Raw genomic sequence first — 16,379 nt, 5'->3', positions numbered from 1 at the left:
CACTCAGCATGAATCGTTTGGCATGGAAGCAGGATTGACCTAAGGAGAAAGAACAAATACATTTAGACTCCTGATAGAACAAAACAATGACATTTATATGAAAAATAACAAATTAAGTAAAAAGTACGAAAAATAATATTAGTATAGTAAAAGCTTAAGAAAATAATTGGAATAAAAAAAACTATTAAAGAAAATGTCAGATGGACAAAAGTGCAAAGAAAGGGGACAAGACAACAAAAAAGACAACAGGTCAAAGAAACTGGAAAAACAAAAATGAACTCACCACACACAATGATAGTGGGAGTCAAGGAGACATTCTCCATCTGTACTTCTTCAGCTAGGCATGTGTCCTCCACACAGAAGAACACTGCTTCTTCATTTTCATTGAAGTAGCAGAGAAGTAAGAGCATCAACTCTTTAACACTCTAATGCCTGCATCAGTTCTTCTGAGAACTTTTCCCATGGTATCTCAAAGGTGTCCACCCAGTCTGCTGCAGATGTCTGGTTGCTGCTGGAGGAGTTTGATGACACACTTAGCGGGAACAAAGACTGCTGTGATGGAGGAGTATCTCGTGATGCATTACTTGAGGACCTGCTGGTTTCAGGGGTCCTGCCTTCAAAAACACAAAACAAAAAATAAGTAATCAGAACTGAATATGAATATCAGTGTTTAATGGTTGATTTTCTAGAATTTTACTTACATCTGAATTTCCAAGCAGCAAGTGCCTTTCTGGTTTGAATTGGTCTTAATGCTGACAGACAGCAAGTCTTTCTCAACAATGAACTGGAAGTCATCATACGTTTCTACTCCAATTGACTGTAAAGTCTCCTCGAGAATGTCTTTTGAAGCCTCTGCAAGATCGGGCAACACTTCATTGATAGCACTACGTAAAAATGTTTGCTCAGCCATTTCTGGAATAAAATCAGACAAAATAATGGTAAAAACACAAGATCACCGTAATATAACATGTATTCAACTATGTACAAATTAAAGAGAGTCATACTTAGTGTCAAACAAAATATCGTGCCTGATTCACACTTTTTATTCATGTACATCCTTAAATTTTTAGTCAAACTTCTCTCCCGGTATCTTGTCACCAATAATTACTGGCAACAATCTCAGCAAGTTCCAGTTTTGAACAGCTTGACCTGAAAGCCTGATTGCCTCAGAGTTGACAGGGCATGGCTTTGTGAGAGCATCTGATCCTTTGTACTTGAATTACTTGATTCTACGGTTGAACTGGGAATATGTAAACCATTTCTTTGTTTTAACGAAATATTTCAAGTATAGTGCAAGATCATAGGATACGACACCCTCAAATAAGTCATGGCCTAAGCAAGGCGGAAGACCAGGTTGGCAAACATGAAAAGACTTTAGTGAGTTGAAATCAGAGTTTACCTTGACACCTTTGATGTCTTGAATGCTTCCAGTCTCTCGATGATGGACTGCCAAATTGTAAGCTTCAGGGGTTCGCTGTGGACCACAAACATTTGAATCATTAAGAAAGTCTTTTCTTGTGATTTCACAGTACCTACAAAAGTACTGAGAAGTACTAAAGTTTTCAGTAAACCCACCAATGCTGTGTTATGTTATGTTTATCTTATGTTTACGGGACATATGAGCTGTGAATGATGATTTGACGCTGAAAACATTTTTGCAGGCTTTTACTGGACATGCTACCGGCCGCCCCTCCATTATATGCTCCTTTAAATGAGCAACGACTTCTTTCACAGTTTGGCTTTGGTGCCCACACAATGAAATGGTGCATTTCAATTTAGCAGCAATGACTTTGGCTAATTCGGGTTGTGAAGCCACGTTGTGAACTCGGTAAAAATGAGTTTTAAACGCTGCATATGTACAAAATGTCCGCTTACATTCTGTGCCGAGGCATTTGAATACACAACTGGGCTCGTTTCTGTGCACTCTACAATGCAACACATAGCCCCTCAATGATTCTAGTGTTTTACAGCAAAATGTACATATAATCATGTTTAAACAATTTCAACCTACCCAACAAGTTACACGTGTTGCAGGTGTAGCAAAAAATGATTCTACTGCATATTGTTCCAAGAAGCAATATGACGCCTTAAAAACAAAATGTAATCTTTCCAGAAACACAAATTACCGTTACGTTTGAAGAAAACAAAGCTTAACTTACATTTGCTGAAAGCTGACGAGGTCCAAACAGCGCTCTTTTCTTTGTCAAGGTTTGAGCACAATTCAGCTTCTGAGATGAGAACCGTTGTACGAACTTGTTCAAAACAGCTTTCAGGCGCCAGGTAAGCGAACCAGTCAGAGAGCAGAACAGACCGGAAGTTGAGCACAAAGCGGTGTTCTCTGTCTTTCTCGCAGTAGCCGAACTTTGAGCTTATAATGGCAACGTTGAAGGTAAAAAATCCAGTGTTAGCAAAAATAATAAATAAAAATAAAATACATGTACCAATAAGCAAGTACATGACTTCCTTGTTGATTCAGATGTTTCCTCCACGTTAGACGTGAAATATGAAGAAATGATCCAATCAAAATTGACAGAGAATAAGTAAATGAATTAATTAAAGAGGAAATGACAATCTAAAGAAGTGGGAAAATACAAGTGAATATAAATAGATAACTAGTGAACAAAATTGGAAGTAAACAATGTGGAATCATAATTACTTAATTCCACATTAATTTCCAAATCTATTAATTTATTCATTTATTTCATTGTCCATCCATCCGTCCATCTTCTACTTATCTGGAGTTGGGTCTCAGGGGCAACAGCTTAAACAGGGAAGCCCAAACTTACTTCTCCCTAGCAAAAAAATGGTAAGCTAGCTTCCAATTCATTTGGATTTAATCATCACAGAATGTAAATGTTAGTTTTACACTGCTGAAATGTTGTGAAGGATCCAACTTTTTTCATTAACAATACAAAATTTGTGTTTTCTACAACTAAATACAATATTATTTACAATTTCACATTTTAAAATTTACAATAATTTTCTGTTCTACGTTATACAACATCATACTGGTAAATGAACAAAATATAATTGTGTTTTTCTTTACAAAATTTTTCTGTCATGATTTCACAGATTTTTACTGTTGATTTTACGGACTTTTTTTACAGTGTATCTGACCTCTGCATCTCTGCCTGTTGCTTTGTACGAGCTCGCCTGCATGTTAATGTGCAGCCACCACACATCTGGATAGTTTTTATATAGAAAATATATATAAAATGTGTTTCCTGTGGTGTTTTATGTGAAAACCTCAGCCAGTTTCTGCAGGTGAACTGCAAAAACACAACATATTACCAAGTCATTTTGGTTTAAATTAGACAAAAATGAACTTAAATTTACTTTTCAGCAAGAAGAAGCTTGTTTTAAGTAAAGAAATTATTAATATTGATTAAAGTTAGTTCTATTGGCAGATTATTTCACTTATAACATGGGGAAAATGTCTTACTAAAAGTAAAATAATCTGTCAGAACTAGAACTTTTTCATCAATATTAAGGAATTATTGACTTAAAACAAGCTTCTACATCTTGCTTAAAAGTTACTTGTCAGCTGTTTTAGATTTTTTTTCAAGTGTACTAGGATATTTGTATATAATATTATATTTTGTATTTTTGCAGTGATTGTTTGCATCGTCTATTGTCTAGTTTTTACTTAGAACGTATTGATTAAAACTTGGTTTAAAGCCTGATTTTCTAAGCATTAATTTTCACGTTGGCCTGTGATTCAGGCTTTGACCTCTGGGGAAAAAAGGAGGCGGAGACAAAGGGCAATTAAAACGAATAGCGTTCACTTTGTGAGGATGACCTGACCTTTGTGAGCCAGGATGACAAATAATGGAGGGTGTGTAGAAAGAGAAGAGAGGATCCTCCTCCTCCTCGTCCTTTTGTGGAGTTTTGTAGAGATTTTGCAGACAAAAGAACAGGGGGGAGAAATGTCAGTGTGAATGTCAGATGACTCACATTAAACATTAAGAAGGGGGGATTCGCTAAGTGGCTCAAATACCTCAGCTGGAAAGAAATCCTGTGTTTTAGCTGCTTAATGTGGCGTAATGAGCGTTTATTTACCTTTTGCAGGCAGTGATGGTGAAAAACAACGAAATCTGAGGAAACGATAAGCTTTTACCCATTTTAACACCCAAGTTTTTTTTACAAACCTTAATTAACATATTTAAAAATTTTTAATCCATTATTGTTTAAATTAAAAGAGGTGACGTAACACTGTGTGTGAGACAGTTGTCACTATAAAACGAGATTATTTTGGACAAAATGATGTCAGAGTTGATGTGTAGTTTTTTGTTTATTTCAAAATAAATGTATTCATACGTCATGATACGTATTAACTCGTTATCTGAAGAAAACCAGCGGGAAAAAGCACTTGCGGGAAACTGGGAATTAGCTCTTTATTGCGAGAAAATGGGAAATTAACTCGCTATCTCGAGAAAACAATCCGGAAATGAATTCTTCTGAAGAAAACCATCGCTAAATTAGTTCATCATCTCAAGAAAACCAGAAATTAAATCGTTATCTCGTGAAAATTGGAAGTTAACTTGTTACCTGAGAAAACCAGCAGAAAAAACCAGATGTGGGAAAAGTCCACTTTGGCTTCCTTAGCTTTTGCTCTGGGATTTTCAAACAGGCCAGTTTATGACATCAATTTCAGATGTTTATTCTTGTAATATTGTGACTCTGGTCTTGTAATTTCATTTTACTTTTCTGCATGGCTCTAACGCATGCAGTGTGGAAGCTTGTACTAAATGCAACAGATGTTTATAAAACTTCAGTTGTTTCTACTGAACTTCTCATTGTGAAATTAATTACACCCTGCTTTCAGCTGATAGTGGATACGCTTTTATTTCTGCCTTTCTGTGCGTGTCGTTTTTCTTCACCCTGCAGTGACGCGGTGACGGCCACGTCGCTGTAATTGCTGCTTTTCATCTCTGACAGTTCTTATCTCCAGCCGTGCTCTCAGTGGGGACGAGTCGTCTGTGTTTTTATGTCCATCTCTTTGTCGTGATGGGCTGTTAGAGTTCAGAGCCCGGGGTTTTGTTTTTGTCTTTTACCCCTGAACGCTCTCTGCTCTCTGGTTGTTGGGGGTCTAACAGCAGCCTGAGGCGTGGCACTTCGTACCTTTAATAATTTCTCTCATTGCATGTTGCATCTTCTTCATTATTTCCTATTGCAGCTGAGTAGGGAAGGTGAGCACAGTGAGGATAATTGCAGGTGTTTTAACTTGCTTTGCCTGCAGACACACATATGGATGCTTGTTCTCTCACCTTGTTAACAGCAGAAACATGCAAGGAAGCAACACATTTTTATTTAAAACTGTCTGAAATACGGAGTTTGATTCCCTTATTGTTCACTCTGTAAATTCATGTATTTATTACATTTGCTTTAGTAAAAGAGCACAAAATAAGCTTTTAAAATGTAAAGGTAAATTATATAAACATTTTATTTATTTGATAATTTTAACATTCGATTGAATATGATGCCTGTGTACATATTTACATAATTTCCAACAGATTTCTTGCCTTTACGGCAGAAGATCGAAGTGATAAAATGTCTGAAGCATCTGATTTATATTATTCTGATTAGTCTCTGTAGGGAAAGTTTTTAAAGAATAACTTGTTGCTAAGTCCAAAAAAATGGTTTGATAGGGTTAGGGCTGACTGATACGGCTTAAAAATGTATATTTTTTATACCAGATGTGTTTTTTTATCAAGATTTTTGTTGCTTTTGTTTCTAAAAAGAAATTACAAATGACAGAAAATGTTTATTTTAAGTTATTTTAATGATCTCTTCTGAGAGTTGGATGACAGAACATTAGGGCCAGGAAACAAGATTATAGTCTTAATATTAGCAGAATGAAGATAAAATTTTACTATAACATTAAAAAATTACAAGAAAAAAGCCGATTTAATGAGGAATAAAGTTGCTGAGATGTAATATGATCTTCTCAGTTTGAGTGGTTTGATGCTGATGTGTTAGTAGATGAGAGAGCTCCAGCATGTTTGGTCAGCTGGTTTTACCAGTGTACAGTGGCTGCTGGAAAATACAACAATTTGGTTGTTGACTTACCATCCATTGGTTGTGCAGGAGGCTCCACATCTGCTTTTCAAATATGTACGGTTGTATAATTGCTCATCTGTTAGCAGAAATTTTGATGTGCGAGTGTAAACATTGAGCTGGGCGCATCTTATTTATATTTGAAGTGACGGAGACCATAAAACAGATGAATCTCATTATCTAAGAATGATTTAGTGCAAAAAATGTAATGAACATGTTTTGTAGAGACCATAAATCTATCCTAACACATTCAAAGAAGTATAATACGCCACCTTTAAAGAGAATTAGCAGTTGGATGAAATATATATCTGCAGGTTTATCCTTCATAACTCAGATAATCCATATACACAGTAACTATGAATTCAAATTTCTTTCAAATCAGAGCTACATTGAATTAGTTTTACTTAATAAATAATAAAGAGAATCCTTCCCATCGTCTATAGCCGCTCGTTTTTTGTTTTGGCTCGTTTCCTGCCCCTCCACCACGCAGGGACGGTTTGTTCTCCAACCCAAACTGGTTCACCGACAGAGAGAGCCGGTCTGGGTTCATCTCCCCATCACCCATGCCTCTGGCCTGACTGGTGCCGCCCCACTGGGAGATGCTCACCTGTCACCAGTAATGAGAGCCCCCCTGCTGAAGAAGGGGTGAGGGGCTGGGGAGAGTGTTTGGATGCAACAAGATGACAGCGCTTTCTGCATGATTGATTGTAGATGAAGAAAGCCAGAACGCCGGGGTTTCTGTTGGGAATAGTGCATCCCCTTGGCTCCTGCAAAGGCTTGTAAACCATCCGACAAACGTGACATGTTATGTTTAAGATCTACCGTTAATGTTTGAACTTTTTATAAAAGCTGGTGCAGCCAAAAACATGTAGACATAAATATAGAGTAAGTGACTTTTAAACGATGTGAGAAAAGGGATAAACTGGACAATAAATCAGTAATAAATATTGCGATAGAGACGTGATCAATATCAATAGATATGTCTGATAAAATATTCAGTAATCAGTTAATAGGATATTAACTGGACTCCAATCCAGAACCGCACAGCATTCTGAAAATATCTCCTTTCAGTCTTCCTGCTATGAGTGTAACTTAGTGATGCTAGAGTCAGAGGTGAACCTTGATGGCTTTGTGAGGACAGCAAGATTTACTGTTTTCAAACAGATACAGTTAATGCAGAGTTCACATTTTAAATTCGTTTTGAGAGTTACCTTAGATAACCATGCAACATTACAAAATCAGCTGTCATTTTCCAAGGTGAGAGGTCAATAGGAAGAAAATTGGTATAATACATTTAGTCTTTCTGTTTTCTGATAAAAAACTGGAGGTGCTTTCACACAGGATAGTTCAATAAACTTGATTCAATTGGAGACCAAAATTGCAACATTTGTTACATTTTCAACTGCTGCAGTTTGCTTTCTCTCTGCACTGCCGAACAAACCAAAATAATGTAAAAACCTGTTCCCCTCCTCGCCTGTGGGGGCGCTGCACCAAGAAACATAACACGAAAACCCTTAAAGAAGACATGAGTGTGACTTTCTCCTTCACAAAATATAAACAAAAATGAAGAGGGTTAGATTTTATGAGACAGCGCTAGGCTAGCGCTAAGCTAGCGTGCTTGTTTTGGTTTTGTTTACCCAGAATGCCCTGCGCTGTAGTTCATTTCCTGAGTTTGGTCCGCTTGGCGTTCTTAGATGCATTTGAACCAGAGTTCCCTTTAACTGAACCGAGACAGAGGTTGGTAGGCAGGGTTCTCTTTTTGTTCTGCATCAGAGATCGATTTCACGTTCACACGTTTGTAATGAAAACACAGCTACTGTTTGACGATCAGGAAATGCCAATGAAATGAGAGTAAACACAGGAAACATGATCAGGTTTAAGAAAAAACTATTTACCTTTGTAAATTTTAAGATATTGGGGACAAAAAAGACAATAACTAGTTATATTTACCAAACAAGAATCCTTGCCCGTTTGCAGAACATCTCCTTTGCATTTGAATAGACTACTCTGCTGTTAGCAGGGAGAACAAAGCGCATGCAGAAAGCTGCAGCTGTTGTTTCTAAGCAGATCTTCTGTTTCTGTGATTCCGCTGCAGATCAGAGGCTGCAGATGACCTCCGGCCCACAGAGGAGCCCGGAGGTCACACAGCGTCTTGGATTAGTTCTTATTCAGTCATTTTGCTTTCAGGAACATTTTCCTCTCATGGAGTTTTGCTTAAGAATCCTTTTTTTTTTTTTAGCAACGTATTTGCATAAATTTTGCCCTGCTGTCAACACGTTCATTTCAACGCTGACGGGTGGAAAAATTTATTTGCATCTGCAGAGAAAGGCATACACTGCAAAACAACAAAACTTACCAAGTATTTTTTTACTGCAAATATCTTAATGCTCTTGATATAAAACAAAATTAACTTACAAGTAACTTTTCATCAAGCTATAGAAGTCTGTTTTAAGTCAATAATTCCTTCAAATTTATATAAAAAAGTACTAGTTACACTGACAGATTATTTCGTTTATAGCATGAAATAATCTGTCGGTGAGATTCGTATTTTTCCCCACCAATGTTAAGGAAATATTGACTTTAAACAAACTTCTAAATCTTGCTGAAAAGTTACTTGTAAGTCAATTTTTAAAAAAAATATACTGAGATATTTGCACTAGAAACAAGACCAAAAATACTTTGTTTTTGCAGTGTATGGTTTTGACATCAATATTCTAAAAACGTGAAAGTTTTCCTGTCAATCTGTTTTCTTTTTTGTTCTTTACTGACATAATATTTTTAATCATAAGTTAAATAATCTGCCAGTGGAACTAGTAATTTTTAATAAAAATGAAGGAATTGTTGACTTAAAACCAACTTGTAAGTTAGTTTTGTTTTATTGCAAGTGCACTAAGGTTTTTGCACTAGAAACTAGATCAAAATCTGTTTAGTAAGATTTTGTGTTTTTGCAGTGTATTTGTCTTTCACCAGCAGAAAGAATAACAGTGGAGCCGTTTTCCCGTTTTCCCAGCTTCGTAGGTAGTAACTCCACCCTGAGAGCTTGTCACCTCCACAGCAAGACATCTTGTTTTTTAACCCTGAGCGTCTGGTGTGTGTGTGTGTGTGTGTGTGTGTGTGTGTGTGTGTGTGTGTGTGTGTGTGTGTGTGTGTGTGTGTGTGTGTCTTCTAACTGAATGGAAAGCTGTACAGTATGAGGGCCACCAACATAGCTCGAACATACCATTAGCTCCAATCAGGCGGCAGTCGAGGCTGCTTTTAATTACCTGTTTGATGAGACGACATGGAAAGTGTGAGAACGGCGTTTCTCAGAGTTTCTGTGGCGGCATGGAAACGCTGAGTAGGAGATGTGAGGAGATGAAGCAGGCTTAGCTCTGACTGTGTCATGGAAACATATTCATAATAACTGTTCAACTTTTCCACATTTTTGTCACGTCACAACCAAAACCTGGACTGTACTTTATGGGGATTTTGATGGAAAAATGACGTTTGCATTTTGGAACAACCACTCCTAAACATATTATAAATAGCTAAAGCTAGCAAAAAATAAAAACTGAAACATTTTTTAACCGAAATAAATGGTAATTAATGGGTAAATACTATAAAACTAGCTGGAACCATTACATGCTTTTTTGAAACTAAAACAATTATAGATATAAATGATAGATTTATCCTCTTGTTTTGTGTGTTAAATGTATTTAAACCTGAGGTAAAAGCTAATTTAAAGGTTCTACTTTTTACAAGGTAAATTTAAGAACACAATTTACTGTGAAAACCCAATTTAATAACATTCATACATTTAATTTCTAAATAAAACAAAACAGAGGCAACAATACGAAAGTGTCCCTAAAAAAGCAAAGCAACTGATTTGGTTAGTGCCCATACACTGCAACAACACCTACAGCTACTTTTTATTCTAGTTTTTAGTGCAAATATCAAGTATCTTTTCAGGACGGTCATTAATTACTTAATATTTATTGAAAGGTTCTGGTTCCACTGGTTGGTCATTTAACTTCTAACAAGATTGATGTAAGTTAAATAATCTGCCAGTGGAAATAGCACCTTAATAAAATAACTTTTTTTTTTAAATCCAAGCACACTTGGAGTGAAGTTTCTGTTTATTTAAACAGGAAGAATCCAGATGATTTGGTTTATGTGATCTAGATCTGATCCTGGAGGGGATGACATGTCTCCTCCTGTCTGGGAACATTTAGGAATCCGTTAACAATCACTTGAAACTGGATCTAGATCAAGAAATAAAAACACTGGGAATTGTTTTAAAGCTTGCTGTTACCAAACGGCTGTTGCTGTTTGTTTTCCCACTTCTGTTCTTGGTGAAATCCTACATACAAAATGTTAAATGGGAATCTGACTTCAGCTGATAACGTTTTATGTGTTTTGCATTTTGAAGAAAAAAGGCCACTATGAGCAAAATGAAGCTGGAAAAATATACATTTTCTTCCAGGTGATGATTATGCTTACTTGGATAGGTCTGTGATCTATACAAAACGTTTTCATTACAATTTTTTTTTACACAAAATCATTTTTAGATAATATTTTAGTCTGCTCTGTTCTTCCTAGTCTGAGTTCCTCTCATAATGAGCTGTTTTAGAGCGTTTTGTCACTTTAAACCCAAATAAGTTTCTGCTGCCCACGGCCTCCAACTCAATATTTACATAACATTGGCCACAAACAGACAAATAATTATACAACCATACATCTTTGAAAAGCATTAGTAGAGCCTCCTGCACAACCAACAAGAGTGAAGCAAGTGGTTTCTGGATGGTAAGTCAACAACAAAACAGTTGTGTTTCCAGAAGCCATTGTACTGTGCTTACGGTGATAAAACTAGGTGACCAAACGTGCTGGATCTCAGCTGAGGTTGCTAGGTAACGGGCGGAACTGGGCTGCGGCTGCTAGGTAACGGGCGGAACTCGGCTGGGGTTGCTAGGTAACAGGCTGGGCTTCACTGGGATTACTAGGTGAAAGGTCAGGGCCTGCTGATTTGGGACGTTACATTCGGAAAGTTTTTGAAAAGGCTAATTTTCCAGATGCCAAAAAAAACCATTAACATGTTCCCAGAAAACGACTGGGACGTTTTTAAAAGCAGTAGAAACTCAAATGCAAGTACAATAATGTGAATTTTGCGCAACACGTCCCCTGTAATGCCAGCTCACATATTCTCACACATGCGGCCCAGATGCTTGAAGCTCCTGAGTGCGACCCTCCGCAACTCGAGGCAGGTTGTTTTCATACCTGGAGCGGCGCTACAAAGGCTCCCTCCTGCTGCTGCAGATCACCAGCAGACACTGCGAGTTTACAGCTCCAATTTACAACCCGACAGGCTTCTCCAAACCTCACCGGCTGAACTCCACGGTGGTCATAAATCCTCAGGATGCCTTTAAAGTAAGTTGCTCGGCATTACAGGTACCTTTGCTAAATTATCCTGGTAGTTGTTCCCTATTGTCTGGTTTCAACCACCTGAGGTGAAACGCACAGAGCTGGGCGATAAATCGAGTTTATTGTATTAAACGAGTTTTTGGTGTTTGATAATTGAATTTTTAGAAAATCAAGATTTTTTTTCCCCCACATGTACAATCTTTGGGTTAAAATTAATAATTAATAACTCCGCTTGGCGTTCTTATGCATTTGAACCAGATTTCCCTTTAACTGAACCGAGACAGAGGTTTGTAGGCAGGGTTCTCTTTTTGTTCTGCATCAGAGATCCATTTCACGTTCACACATTTGTAATGAAAACACAGCTACTGTTTGACGATCAGGAAATGCCAATGAAATAAGAGTAAACACAGGAAACATGATCAGGTTTAAGAAAAAACTATTTACCTTTGTAAATTTTAAGATATTGGGGACAAAAAAGACAATAACTAGTTATATTTACCAAACAAGAATCCTTGCCCGTTTGCAGAACATCTCCTTTGCATTTGAATAGACTACTCTATTAATTTTCATAGTGATGTCATGCACCCAGGGCGGCCATCTTGTTTTGAGAAATTGTATTGTTACATTGTAGATTATTTCACTTGCTTCTACATGGGAAAATCTCTTGTTATAAGTGAAATAATCTGTCAGTGGAACTAGAACTATATATATATATATATATAAAGAAATTATTAGCTCCTATATCGTGCTGGAAAGTTATCTGAAATAATTATGTTTTGTCTCATTTCAGGTGTTCTAAGATATTTACGCTCAAAACTAGACCATAAATACCTGGTAAGTTTTTGTGTTTGCAGTATAAAATTGGAATGAAAGGTGAGTGCTGGTGCATAATTTCTCATATCAGTTGCATTATTGAATTATTATTCCTGTTACCTTGAGGTGAAATTAGCATTTTAACAGTGTAAGTAGCTCAGATACAGTGTGCAAAATGGATGCTGTATTTGAGGAAAGCTTTGTAGCTCTCATTTTTTCTTTTTTAATCAGAGTAACTTGATGAACTGACCTTTTTCCAGCCCACACACAGAGCTGCACTGTTATCAGCTCTTTAACATACAGTGGGATGAATGTGGTAAATGAGCTATTGTGCGTTTTCCTCGGTCTGGTATTGAGCTGTGTGAGCTTTTTGAAGTGAATACATTGTGATCCCCAGCTATTCACACTTTCCCCATCTGTGTATGCATAAATGTATGCATGCATGTTGTGGGATTGTGACACAGCTGAGCGCAGCAGCTGGTGTTAATATCCTGCGGTGCGTGTTTGGCTGCTGGCGCGCCGACCGGCCAATGATGGCACGGCAACATCAGTCTGGATTAAAGGATCAGGGCTGGTGTCAGACAAACATTGGATTAGTGCTGTAATCTCACCGTCGTTGGCCCAGACCTGAAACTGACACCAAGACGTGTCGTCGTCTTGCTTTCACACCTGCTGGTGTTGACGGGGCGACGATCTGGGCGGCGTTCACACCTCCCAAACCAGTTCTAATGAGACTGGTTTGGGAGTTTGCGGCAAATATTTCGCGCATGAATGCCAATCATGGAGCCTCAGGGGTGAAACCAGCAGGAGGAATCTCTGCTGGGTGTAATATGATGTGTTCATACATTTTGGGTGGCAAGTTTATGGTTCATCCTGGCAAGGGGAGGAGACCATGTGACTGCTAAACACGGTCCTGGGATCTGACTGCTCTCATAAATTACACTTAAATTAGATTTATGTATTTTTTGGCTTTTTTTTTATTATGCTTAGGATGTGTCTGTGGCCTATAGGAAACGTGCACATGATATTTTTTTGTTGGACAAAATCATTCATGTCTTGTCACTTCAAATCCAAATAAGCTGAACTCAACGTTTAAACACTCACACATGAAAATGACTGCAAACAGATGTGCAATTATGCAACACTACATCTTTGAAAAGCAGAAGTGGAGCCTCCTTCACGACCTACAAGAATGTAGTAAGTGGTCTCTACGACGATGTCCTAGAGCCATTGCAAATAGAAAAGAGGAGTAAATTTCCACCAAAAAAAAAAAAACACACGCAGATTTATCTCAGAAATTTTCTGAAAAACACAAGAAAATCTCTGAGCTCCAAAAGTAGAAAATTTGTGGGAAAAAATGTGAAATGTTGAGATTTAAGCTTGGAAATGTTTTAGCTTCAAAAGTCAAAAATTTGCGAGAAAAAAAAAAACTCCAAAATTTTTAGATTAATTTCACATATTTTCTAGAAAAATACCGACATTTTCTGAGCTTGTGAAATTGAAAATCTTTGACTTTTGAAACTCTAATAAACTAATTTATAATAAAAAATTTTTCCAAGGAAATTCCTATTTTACTCTTTCCTTTAATCTCATTGTACATGAATATTGTCAGATTCATTCATTCAAACTCTTTGGCGGACATTTACTTTATTTCGTTTTCTCTTGTGACAGTGGCCTTGATGTACTCTTGTACTTTTAGTACTTTAGAAATTTCAATCTGAAAATGCATAGGAAGCATCACCTTTAGCTAAGACGATCACACGCTCCTTGGGTTGTTCCTGAGGTTAATTTGGTTGAGATTTCTCTTGTCTGCAGGATTAAAAACTTGGCCATGTTTCTAATTTAACATTTGAGTTGTTTATGTTTTAGATGAAACAAAAACCTAAATGCTGTTTATTTTATTTTGGACATGTTTAAATTTTCAGTGCCTCCTACAGGGCGGATAATTCTGACAGAAATTGAAATGTGATGCTAATAAAATAAACTATGCTGGTTTTTTTGAGTCACATGCAGTTCTGTGGGGTTTCTGTTCCGCCGTGACATTTTCTTCACTTTGCTCCTTTTATTTCTCTGCGTTTAGCGTTGCAGCAGCAGGAGAGGAGCTTTGGGGGCTGAACATAAAGAAATTTAACTTCAAAGCGCCTCTTCTCCTCCCGATTCAGCTTTTCTTTCGCTGCAGAACAAACATGTTGGTGAGAAATGTGACAACCCCCTGCCAGAGAAAAGAAGACACTACGTTCAATTAATTTAATGCTTTTCAAAAATCACTGTAGCGTGTTTAAGCTGTTAAATTAACACAAAATTCATGTTTATACACCAAGGAGTATGAAAAATAAATCCCTCCTCAGTCAGTCTGGAGGTTGGTTGGGTTTTTTTTTTGTTTTTGAAACTTTAAAGAATGTATTTATCGAAGGGAAGGTCTTGATTTTCAACTCAGATTTTTTTAATTTTATTTCATGCTGAAATCAGTTGTTTTTCTTTACATTATTATTATTTTTATCTGGTTGTTCATGGTACAAATTAAACCTCACCACTGTCAGACTTGTGTGTTTATGATTTACGACCCGAAAGTACAGTGGAGAATTAGAGCCATACTATGAAAAAATTCTAAATAAAAAATACAATTTCAAGAATAAAGTAAGAAATTTACGAGAATAAACTCGTATCACAACAATAAAGTTGAAATATCTGAGGGCAAACTCGTAGTAATTCGAGAATAAAGTCATATTCTCTTACTTGAATAAAGTTGCCATGAGAATAAAGTCAAAATGGTACGTAAATAGTCACACTGTGACTTTATTCTCATAAAACTGACTTTAATGTGTGACATAATAGAAGAACTTTAATCTCAGAATTCTTTTATTATGACAGATTAAAGTCAGGATTCTGAGATTATACTCAGAATCCTGAATTTAATCAATTCTGACTTTTTTTTTTTAGAATTCTAAAAAAAAGTGAGAATTATGAGGTTAAAGTCCAAAATCTTTTTTTGAATTTATTTCCAGTGGCATCAATCCTCATGAATCAATACATTTGATTTCTTCCTGTATTGATTCATGTAGTTTGTGTAAGCAAAGGCTCTCTCATCACATTTGTAGAAAGCCAGAGAATGAAGCTCGGAGGCTTGGCGTTAGCATCCCGCTAACGACCATCATTAAGCTTCAGAGGTCTAATTGAGGAACAAAGATAATCTTTCACTTGATGAGCTCCGCTCTATCCAGAAGTGTGTTTGCGAAGACGTTACCTCCTCCTAACGGCGTATTGGAAGCAAACGCTGCAGTTTGAGTAATTTAGCTGCTCTGACGTCCGTCACCAGAACAACGGTGTGACACTGACAGAAGGGTTTTCATGTGCTGCTCAGGGATGCTAGCTGGCAGATGTCTCTGTTTTGGCAGAAGTTGCGTTTGATTGCTTGGCACCTCCGGGTTCAGCGGCTGGATTTATAGCGGTGTTTCTGGCAGGCGTTGGTGATTGGCCCAGACTCCACTTGGTAATTTGGTGAAGCCTAAACGAGGATACTCATGTGACAGCGGTGATGAGCAGCCCGCAGCATAACTGACATGCTGCGGATAGCGATGCTGCCAGGACACTTGGAGACGGCTGATAAAGAGGCTAATGTGGTGTGCAACTGTCAATGATCTGCTTTAGCTGACTCTGTAACTTTACATCATGTAGTTGTAGCTTAAATAAGCTTTTTATTGTTTGGTCATTGGTGGAAGGGTTTATTAGTGCTTCGGGTCGATTCTGACCCATAATCTTTACCATTTAATGCACAATTAGCACAATTAAATGCTTTAGATCATCATGAAAATGTTAATTTTAGATGAAGACAGAGTGAATACATAAAACTGTTTTTAAATGGTGATGGACACTTAACAAGGCCAGTCCTTGAGGTTCAAAACATAACATTTTATTATGAAAAATTTACATTTTGAGCATTTTTGTACTTTCATTTGGGATTCTACTGCTTCTAAAAATAGCCCAAGCTTTTAAAAGACCCCACAAGGTTAGTTTTTGTCAATAAGTTAATGTGTTTTAGTGTTTGAAAAGCGAGCCATTTCAAAAACCTCTGGAATGTAACATCACAAATCAGTGACTGCTGTACAATGGCT

The 16,379-nt window shown here is 37.1% G+C and overlaps 1 protein-coding gene and 1 long non-coding RNA gene across 2 annotated transcripts in view; one reads left to right on the top strand and one right to left on the bottom strand.

The window, feature by feature from the left end:
• The window catches only part of nav2a (neuron navigator 2a), a 266,796-nt gene that overhangs the window by 48,377 nt on the left and 202,040 nt on the right, over positions 1-16,379 (top strand). The gene's annotated exons all lie outside the window — the stretch shown is intronic.
• LOC145551170 (uncharacterized) lies at positions 67-3,105 on the bottom strand. Its single transcript, XR_014087012.1, has 4 exons — positions 2,160-3,105; positions 1,400-1,474; positions 702-912; positions 67-614 (listed from the first exon to the last, which is right to left on the bottom strand). It is a non-coding gene; the product is annotated as an uncharacterized LOC145551170 (long non-coding RNA).

The sequence above is a fragment of the Poecilia reticulata genome, chromosome 3 (assembly GCF_904066995.2).
Source record: "Poecilia reticulata chromosome 3, P_reticulata-male-v2, whole genome shotgun sequence".
NCBI classification, from domain to species: domain Eukaryota; kingdom Metazoa; phylum Chordata; class Actinopteri; order Cyprinodontiformes; family Poeciliidae; genus Poecilia; species Poecilia reticulata.
Note: the sequence above shows the minus strand (reverse complement) of the source record. Positions and strands in the feature narration are given on the sequence as shown.